Consider the following 10025-nt stretch of genomic DNA (forward strand, 5'->3'; position numbering starts at 1 on the left):
CCATTTTGTATTAAATCTGTTCATCTAACTCCACATTCTTCATAAATGAGAAATATATCTAATCTTCCCATATCATTTCGACCAGGCATATACCAAGTATAATTTCTCCCTCCTAGAGGAAGATCAATCACCTCCATAGGATTAGTGAAAGATTGAAAATCTTGAATTTCCTTGTCCCTTCTTTGGCTACTAACCTTTCTTCCCGCTTTAAAATTGCATTAGAATCACCTACCAAACATTAGAGATTGTTTGGAGCTAATTGTATCCACCTCACTAGGTTGCTCCAAACTTGCACTTTGTGAGTGTTGTTCCAACATACAAATTAATATTATGGCTAAGTTCCGCATCTTTTAACCAATAACCAGAGACTCAGAAAAAACCCAATCCTTCAAAATAACTTATTGCCATGAATTTATTAGTCCTCCACATATTGAGCATACCACCTGAAGATCCTACTAATGGTTGAAAGCTCCAGTCGGAATCCGACCCATCCCAAATCCCCTTACATACTTCCTTCAAAAGTGCCTCCATTTTTGTTTCTTGAAGGCACAAAAACTCCACCTTCTCCCCTATAATCAAGTTGTTAATTTCCTTCTTCTTCAACTCCCCCCCTCCCCAAACCTCTCCATTAAGAGAGAGGATTGTCATGATATTGCTTCTGAAAACCTTCTAATTTCCTTCTTCGAAGCCTGTTTGGCTTTTCTGTTGTTTCTACATTGGACAACAATATCTCTCAGCATAGGATCGTCTTGTTCAAAGCCTTTTTCAATTGTGTTTTTACTATCATTCGTCCTTTCCCCTTCAAATCTTTTCCTCATACTAACTTTGGAAATATCCGAACCTTTACCCTTCTTACTTGCATCCCTTTTCAGTTTACCCAATCCAATTTCACAAGATTCAAGGTTTCTAAGACTACTGTCCACAACTTCCTCACTTCCTCTATCTTCATGGATCCGTGATTTTCACCACCCAAATCGGATTCTAGTACCTTGGATTTGGAATCACTAAAAAATTATGTACTATTTGGAAAAAAAATGTACCCATTAACTCCCCTGAGTTGAAAGGGTTAGTATTAAAATAGAGAAAAGTTAAGTAAAATATGATCAAATCGTTTATTAGTATTTAAAACACATTAGTGTTTATTTGTGTATAATGTTTACTTACACATGAAATCCATATTGTTTTAAAATATACTTCAAACTAAAGAAATATTAAGTATAATTAAGCTAATTGTTAATGATGATCATTGTCATTTTGATTCCTGATGAACAAGTAATTGAAAGTCATTGGAGTTTTTGAAAAGCGATTTCGCTATTTCCTTAGGCCAAAAAACCAGGGTTTCATGCGAAAAATAAATATGTGCATTTTTGCATTCCCAGAATGCAAGGTTTTATTATTAATAATAACAACACCGACGGTGAGAAATCATTTAAAGGGCGATAAATACATAATGATCATACCATAAGGCGGTTTCAATGTCACAAAGCAAAAAGTCTTCCGAAAAACTTATTACTTAATTAATACAAATAATAGTGGATGATATAATGACTGTGTATAAATTTTTATATTGACAATATATAAATCACAAACTTTATTTTATTTTATGTTAATCAAATAAAATCAATTCTTTAAAGTGATGAGTGATTTTTATATCTTTAGAATAATGCAAAGTTAACCAACCTATATTTTTTAAATATCACAAACTTACACATTGTTTCATACCTGAAGTGTCAAAGGTCCACAAAAATGACTCCCACACCTGTGTCAATGTTTGTTGAAATGTATCTTTGTAGCTACGTTTGTTGTTCTCCTCTATATTCTCACAAGGTATGTAAACAAATAGCAAAATTGAGATATTAATTTTTCTAGGAATGCTTTGCTCTTATGCAATTTATCTATACATTTTATTATTGTTACCTCTTGTTCATAATCTGAAGTACTCATCCAATGTAGGTATGGACACAACCTTTTGTCTCGGATCATGTAGGAAACACAATAACTGTAGCAAAGAAGGCAAGAATCTATGCTATCATGTCATGTTCTTGGAAGTTATTAATTTGGATGGAAGTATTTAATGTGATGATAATTGATAATTAATAGATCAAATTAATGAAGGGGTGTTGGTTAACTATCTCCCCTCTCATTTCATGGGCAGTTTTCATCATAGTGGGTGAGTTATTTTATCCACTAACTCCTTCGAAATCATTTTTTAAATAGAGCATTTGTGCATTAGAAATACAAAATGAGAATTAGAGAAGTATTAGTGACTGTATAAGGAAGGTGCAGTGCTATACAGAGAAGGTGGGAAAATGAGTTCTTAACATCAAGGAACACATAAAGGGAAGACAAAGAGGTGAAAATAAAGACAACTAGAAAAGTGCAGTAGAAGAGAAACCAAAATTGAACCATGTATTCTCCAATCTCTTGTTTTATCATTTGTGAATATCATAATGACAAAGTCCTAATTAAATGGTTCTTATGAACCACTAAAGACTCATAAAAGTTTAAAATAACAATTGGTATCAGAGCATGACACTACGCCATAATTGATATTTGATAACGCCCATTCAACAACACTTATGTGTTGAATGTTGTTAAATGTAAAGCGGAAGATAATTAACTGCATTTATTGAAGCAAATACTGTTAAAGGTGTTATTTTTAACAACTCTTATTGAAACATTCGTTGTTAAAGGGAATACTTCATATATTTAACAACACTTGATCAGTAAGTATTGTTAATGGTGTGATCTTTAACAACGCTTATTAAAGCAAACACTATCAAATGTGTTATCTTTAAAAACGCTTATTGAAACAAGTGCTATTAAATGTCATACTTCATATATTTAACAACACTTCTTCAATAAGCGGTGTTAAAGGTGTTATCTTTAACATCGTTTATTGAAGAAAACATTGTTAAATGTGTTATCTTTAATAGAGCTTATTGAAGAAAGCGCTGTTAAATGTCATACTTCATATATTTAACACCATTTCTGTAATAAGCGCTGTTAAACGCTTGTTTTAGTGAGCGGAAATCTTTTCAAATTCAAAAACAAAGTCTCACACAATAATACACATATTACTCAGTTTATTATTTCTCTTACTTTTCTTCTTCTCCATAAGTTACATTCTTTTTCTCTTTTGTTTTTAGTTTCTCTCTTCAAGTAAGTTATCGATTTTTGGTTTTTCTCTTCAAGCATAAGGTAAATCGTTATCTTATTTTAGCTCATTTATTTCTCTCTTCACTAATAGTATGATCTTTATTTATTGTGAAGTTATGCAGCTATGATGTTCTAGGTTTTTTGCTATGATTCACTGGTTTAGAACACATGGTTTGAGTACAACGGTAGATTTTCTTTCTCAATTGTTGCTAATTTTGTATTTTTTTCATAACTTTTGCAATTTGCTTAGAGATGCCATTTTTTATTTGTATTTGCAGCTTGCATTGATTATTGAGGAACACAAGAACACTCCAAAAGAACTTGCATATTGGAGGAGAAAGAATGAACAATTTGCGTAAGATCTCATTATTCATATATTATTTTGTAAAATTAGAATCTGTTAAGGTTGAATGTAGCTGGAGTCGTTGGTGATTTAACAAATCTATTGTAAATGTGGTGGAGTTGAACATGCTTATCATGTGTTTGATAGAATGTCTGAGAGATATATTGTCTTATTTAGAAAGTAGACATTTAACAGCGTTTGCTTCAGTGAGCGCTATTAAATGTCTACTTTCTATAGCTCTTCAAACAATGTTGTTGAATATAACCTTATGTACTACTGCGCTCACATAGAAAGCGCCTCAAAAGCGTTGTTAAATGGCAATTTTAAGCGTTGTTGTTTTGCTATTCTAGTGTAGTGTGAGGTTAGGGACATTGTGGTCTTCCTTGTGTTTCTGGAATTGAATTGATTATGTATGCTTATTAATTGTGATGTATATCTTGATCAGTCAAAGGTGAATTATTGCATGTAATTTAAATTATGATGTCATAATGATAAGAAATTAGGTTTGCTTATTAGTTATAATGCATATCTTGATCACCCAAATGTGGATTGTTGCATGTATTTAATGGCATTAAAATCTTAAACATACTTGTTTGCATTTGTTTATCCAAAGATAACATGCATGTTTAAAGAGTATGATAAATACCCAGTAAAAATTTTATTAGGCATCATTAGTAAGATTTAATGCATTTAAATTTTATCCAAAGATAAATCAAGTGTATGAAAGTATAGTTTGAATGCAAAAAGGTTTATTTAAAGTATTAAAGTGTGAGCGTGTCTTATTTCAGCTTCATTCAATGCATTCGCCTTAGGCAAAGGATGTGCCAAGTTCATCAAATTGAACTATGTTGATTGGTCTGAATAGACCGAGTTCTCACTAGGTGTGATGGAGTTGGAATTTCCATCATTATGGATGTTCCAACCATGACTAAGACCACTTCGGAGGCAAACAAGACTATATTTAAGGCTTGGGAGTGGTTAACAGGTGGATATGTTTGGACCATTAGTAGTTATGGACGGCTAGGAAACTCACTTTGAAACATCTTCACATTCGTGACTGTCTAGTAGAAGTAAAGGTGTACAACCAACATGAAAAGAAGCTTGACACAAGATCCATTAGTAGTTTCTATAAGACTGAAATGACAACTAAGAGGGGGTGACTTAGTTGTCTTAAATCTATGATAGATTTTTCTACAATTTACATAGTTAGTAGCAGCAAAAAAGTTATGTAGAAAAATATTAAGTAAATTTAAGGAGATAAAGGAGAAGAGAGTACTCAGAGATTTTTATATTGGCTCACCTTCTTGTCCACCGAAGGTTACATCTAGTACTCTTGCAGCACAAGAGATTTCTTCACTAGATATTAAGAGTAGTAATTACAAATTCTCACCCCGAGACTTCCTTGTACGTTACTCACTGTCTAATACTTATATCACTCTTTGGAAGACAACCTTTCCAAGTGACTCTATCCCCTTTCTTATCACACCCTTGTGAAAGAAAGTATTTCATCAATTTGAATGAAGAAAACTTTAACAATGGCAAGGATTGCCTTTACAAGATTTGAACACTAATTTTTATTGCAATCCGGCAACTCTTTGTACACTTAGTAATAATGCTCGGAAGGTTTGAAAAACTTTGAAACCACACTTAAAGCAACTTCAGAAAGTTTAATCTGAATGTTAAGAACAAGTTGCATAAAAAGTGTTTCAGAAAATTTAGATTGTGTATGTGAGTTGTTGTTATGAATTCTGAGTTTCAATGCCTTTAAATAGGCTTTCCAATCAACTATAACACCTCTATGAAAAGGTAGGAATTGATTGGAATGAAACCATTTCGTTTAGGGTGAAACCTGTGCAGTTTGAATCTGAAAATCTGGTGTAACAACTCTTAGTAATCGATTACAGCCTTGAAGTAATCGATTACTCAAACATTCTGTCCAATTGAGTAATTGATCATCACACAATGTAATCGATTACTCAAAGGATGTAATCGATTATCCAAACATTCTGTCCAACAGAGTAATTGATTACCCTAGTGTGTAATCAGTTACTCAAACATACTATAAGCTTGTAACTTGTTACTCAAATGGAGTAATCAATTCCCTATTTAGTTTTTGTTAGGTAACTCGTTTCTCACTCATGTAACCTGTTACTTAGTCACACTAACATGTTACTTAGATCTAGTAACCTGTTACACAGTATTTTGAAAATTGTTTGCGTTTATACTTGTAGATTTCAATTTTATTTTTGAAATACTTTTTGAGCATTACTACTAATTGTATTTTTAGAGTATAGGGACTAAAGTACCTATAGACTCAAACTCTAATTTTCTTGAAGCTTTATCTTCATTGTCTTCATAAGTATTCTTCCTTTTCTTCTTTATGTGATGTTGGTGTCTTCATCAAAATCGTGCCAAGGTTAGGAGCAAGATCTTCTTCACAATTTCCCCCTTTTTGATGATGACAAACCAATAATTTCTTGACAGTGTAGTTTTCTGACAGTAGCATACTTTGTGATATTTTGACATGACTTGAGTATGCTCCCCCTTTGATTTGGAGTTATGTGCCTGAAAGAATTGTAAACAGAAAATCCACTCTCCCAACTTTTCTCCCCCATTGACTTCATCAAAAAGAAGAAAAGCCAAGAGTCCAACTATATATGATATGTATATAGCAAATACAAATTCAACATAACGCAACATAGCATACAACTAAAAGATGTTCATACATTGTTCAAACATAACCAGAAAAACCACAAAAAACAAATTTTCAACAATCAAGCAACATTACAACGAGAAGTCCTAGACAACAAATATTCTAAGATTCAGGCTAAGTGCTATCATCATCAAGGTCCATGTTATTGATCTTATACGAAAGATGTTGAAGTTCAAATTGGACTTGTGGATTCTGAGCATCAAGAACATCCATCCGATTAGAGATGTAGCCTTGAAGAGAGAATAAATTGTCCATGATCATCTGATTTGAAGGCATGGCAGTAGATGAAGAAAACTCAGCATGAAATTCAGAAGGTTGATGTCTAGGAGGGTTAGCAGAGACATTTGCACTTGGATCAGCAAGTGCAGCCTATCTATCACTTTGATGCTTATAGATTCTATCAATTGGATCACGAAAGAAACTCATTTTGTGGATCACATCCACATCAATCTTACAATCGCGTGCATCAAGTATGATTTTGGACTCACCAGTAGTAGATACACCAAAATGCTTAAGTATGTTGGTTATGAAGATTGCATAAGGCAATGGGCTGTGAGTTTCTCGCACATACCACATTTGTCTCATTATTGTCAAGGCCCAATTGAGTTGAAGGTTATTCTTAAGAGCATACATCAATTGTAGTTTAATATCATTAATTTGAGAATGATATGAAATTTTTGAAAGAATGACATAACTTAGAAAGTAATGAAGCAAACGATCTTCGAGATTGAGATTTACTATAGCAAGGTTATCTCTACTCTTTACAGTTTCACCTAAAGCATGTTGCTTACGCATTTTGATTTCCCGTTTAGAGAATCTACACGTAGAGTAGTAGAACTCTTTTATATCATAATTATCCCATTCACATGCAAGACCGAAATCTTTTATGCTACCTTGAGAGGGTATATTACAACATATTGAACTGAAGGTTTTGACGTCTAAAACAATTTCTTTTCCTTTCACAGAGGATGTTAAACGATTTTTTTGTAATGTTCAAATTGCAGTAGGCATTTGTTTCTTCACAGAAATGAAAAAGATCTTGTTGCCTAAGTAGAATAGGGAAATGGAAATCTTCAAACTCAAAGTTACTAATATTACCATACTTAGGAGCAAAGATTGAGCATCCAATAAAATGCTGCGAGAAGACTTTGCGTTGTTCATCATTGACGAGAAGTCATACCAAAACCATAGGATTAGCCTTAGAAGATGAAGTACCTTGCTTCTTTTGAGGCAACTTGATAATTGCTTCTTAGCCCTTGATGATGAAGCCATAGATTGAAGTTTTGAAAGATTAGGTTTTGAGTGTTTGTGAGATTTGGGGATTTTTTATTAGGCCACTAAACAAGAAATCTATGGAATGGAAGTGTTTAGAATCGAAAATGTGATTTTAAATTACTCAAAAATCATGTAAATCAAATAAAAAATGGAGTTTTAGAGAAAATCTAGGGTAGACACGAAAATAGGGTTTTGAGGAAGAAAAAGTATCTGAAAAATGAGGAGGGAAACTTAAATACTGGTTTGAGTAATCGGTTACTTAAAGTGAGTAATCGGTTACTCAACAATAAAAATTCTCAGATTTCAAACAACAACGTTAGGTAATCGATTACATAGATGGGTAATTGGTTACTGAAAATTTCTGCCAAATGCAGTAATCAGTTACTCTTCAGAGTAATCGGTTATTGACCCCAGAATTTCGAATCTTCGAGCATAACTGGTGCATGTAATCGATTATTGACTCAAAGTAATCGATTACTTACCCAAATATTTGAAAATTTTAAACAAAATTAATCAAATTAAAGTACAAGTAGGCATAAGATAAACATAATGAAGCAAACATATAATAATATATAAGCATTTAAGACAGGTAAGCTTAATCAAGTATGCCTAATTCTCGTCTAATTTTATAGAAAGGTTCTTTAACCAAAGGTTTAGTAAATATACCTGCTAGTTGGTCATGAGTATCAAATAATTCCACAGACACATCTTTCTTTTGGACATGGTCCATAAATAAGTGATGTCTTATATCTATGTGTTTGGTTCTAGAATGCATTGTTGGATTCTTTGTGAGATTAATAGCACTAGTATTGTCACATTTTAGGGGAATTCATCCTAAGTCTAAGCCATAATCTCGTAATTGTTGTTTAAGCCACAACACTTGGGCACAACAACTACCTGCCGCTATGTATGCTACTTCAACATTACTTAGGACAACACATGTTTGTTTCTTGCATGACTGATAAGTGCAAAATGTATACACTTTTCACCATCATTTTATGGCACTTATCCTATGCAAATTGTAGAGAACCAACTTAAATTAACACTTTTTAGGTGAATTTTGCGTGATTGAATAGATTAGTTCTTGTTCAAGTTTTCTTTAAGTTTTGTAGGAAATTGAATATTAAAGAACAAATTCAAAGATGGACAAGAATTCAAGCCAAAATTCAAGACAAAAGCTCAAAATGAATTGCTAAAAGTAATCAAGTTAAAGCATGGCATGCTATGTGCTTAATTTGGTTACTTAACCTTGAAGGAAGGTAGCTTACTTTGTCTTGAAGAAACCTAAGTTAAAGTAGGCCACGCAACTTGTAAAAATCAATTGTTTTCCTTAGCTTAAAGAAAACAGCCCAAAAGTGCCAAGCAACCAACAAAAATCAAGTAACAAACCAAAGAAAAAAAGTTGCTTCACAATGAAGAAATCAAGCACAAAGCTATTCAGTTAAGCACCAAGCACTAGGCCAGCTCAGCTAAGTACCAGGTCAGATAAGCTAAGTACCAGGTCAGGTCAGCTAAGCACCAGGTCAGGCTAGACTAGTCAAGCACCAAGCACCAGGTCAGGTTAGCCAAGCACCAGGCCAGGTCAGTCAAGCACCAAGCACCAGGCCAGGTCAGGCAAGCACTAGGCCAGGTCTGCTAAGCACCAGACCATGTCAGCCAAGCACCAGGCCAGAACAGCTAGGTCCACGCCCAGCTAGGACTAGGTCAGCTGAGTTGCTGAAGCAGGCAGTTGAGCGTGGAACCAGGTCAGCTAAGCTGCTGAAGCAAGCAGTTGAGCGTGGGACCAGGTCAGCTGAGCTGCTCAAGCAGGCAACTAACCATGGAACTAGGTGAGGTGAGTGCCTGGCCCACCAGAAAAATGATTGCTAGGTCAACTCATGGAACATCCTACTTTTTCTTTGCTTGAAGGCCAAGAACATGACCTCATGGATGACATAAGGCTAAGACAAGAAGGAGGAGGTGTCACCATGCATGTAACCTAGCCCACCATAGGGGTCAAGTAGGGGCCAAAGTGACTCTTCATAGGGGCCAATGGTCAGCAGCTTAGCTGCCAAACAGGGCAGCTAAGCACCTAGCACCTTGGCCTATATAAAGACATGAAATTCTCAATTCTAAGACATTGTAAATTCTTTCTAAATTCTACCTAGTATATTTTCCTTTCATTTTTGATAGTTTTTAAGTAAGTTTTATAGTTTTTAGTTTATAATTCAAGAGTAGAAAAGGAGAAGGCAAATGAGATGCAAAAATCAATTTTGTAATCTCATTTGGAACTCAAAGCATCCAATCCTTGGATCGATGGCTCATGCTCCTATCAATTTCTTTTGAATATGGTTATGTATTTCTACTTCTTCTTATATTCTAAAAGAATTGAATTTTAATCTTTCAAGTTGGTGCTTTAATTAATTTTACTTGTTTGAGAAATTTTTAATGCTCTTTTTAGATTGATCACCTAAAAATTGATTTCAAGTCATAAAATTACTTGTCTCAAACACTTAACAAATAAACTAAGAAGTAGTTGTACTACTTAGTTTATTT

This window comes from Lupinus angustifolius, chromosome LG06, assembly GCF_001865875.1.
Source record: "Lupinus angustifolius cultivar Tanjil chromosome LG06, LupAngTanjil_v1.0, whole genome shotgun sequence".
NCBI classification, from domain to species: Eukaryota; Viridiplantae; Streptophyta; class Magnoliopsida; order Fabales; family Fabaceae; genus Lupinus; species Lupinus angustifolius.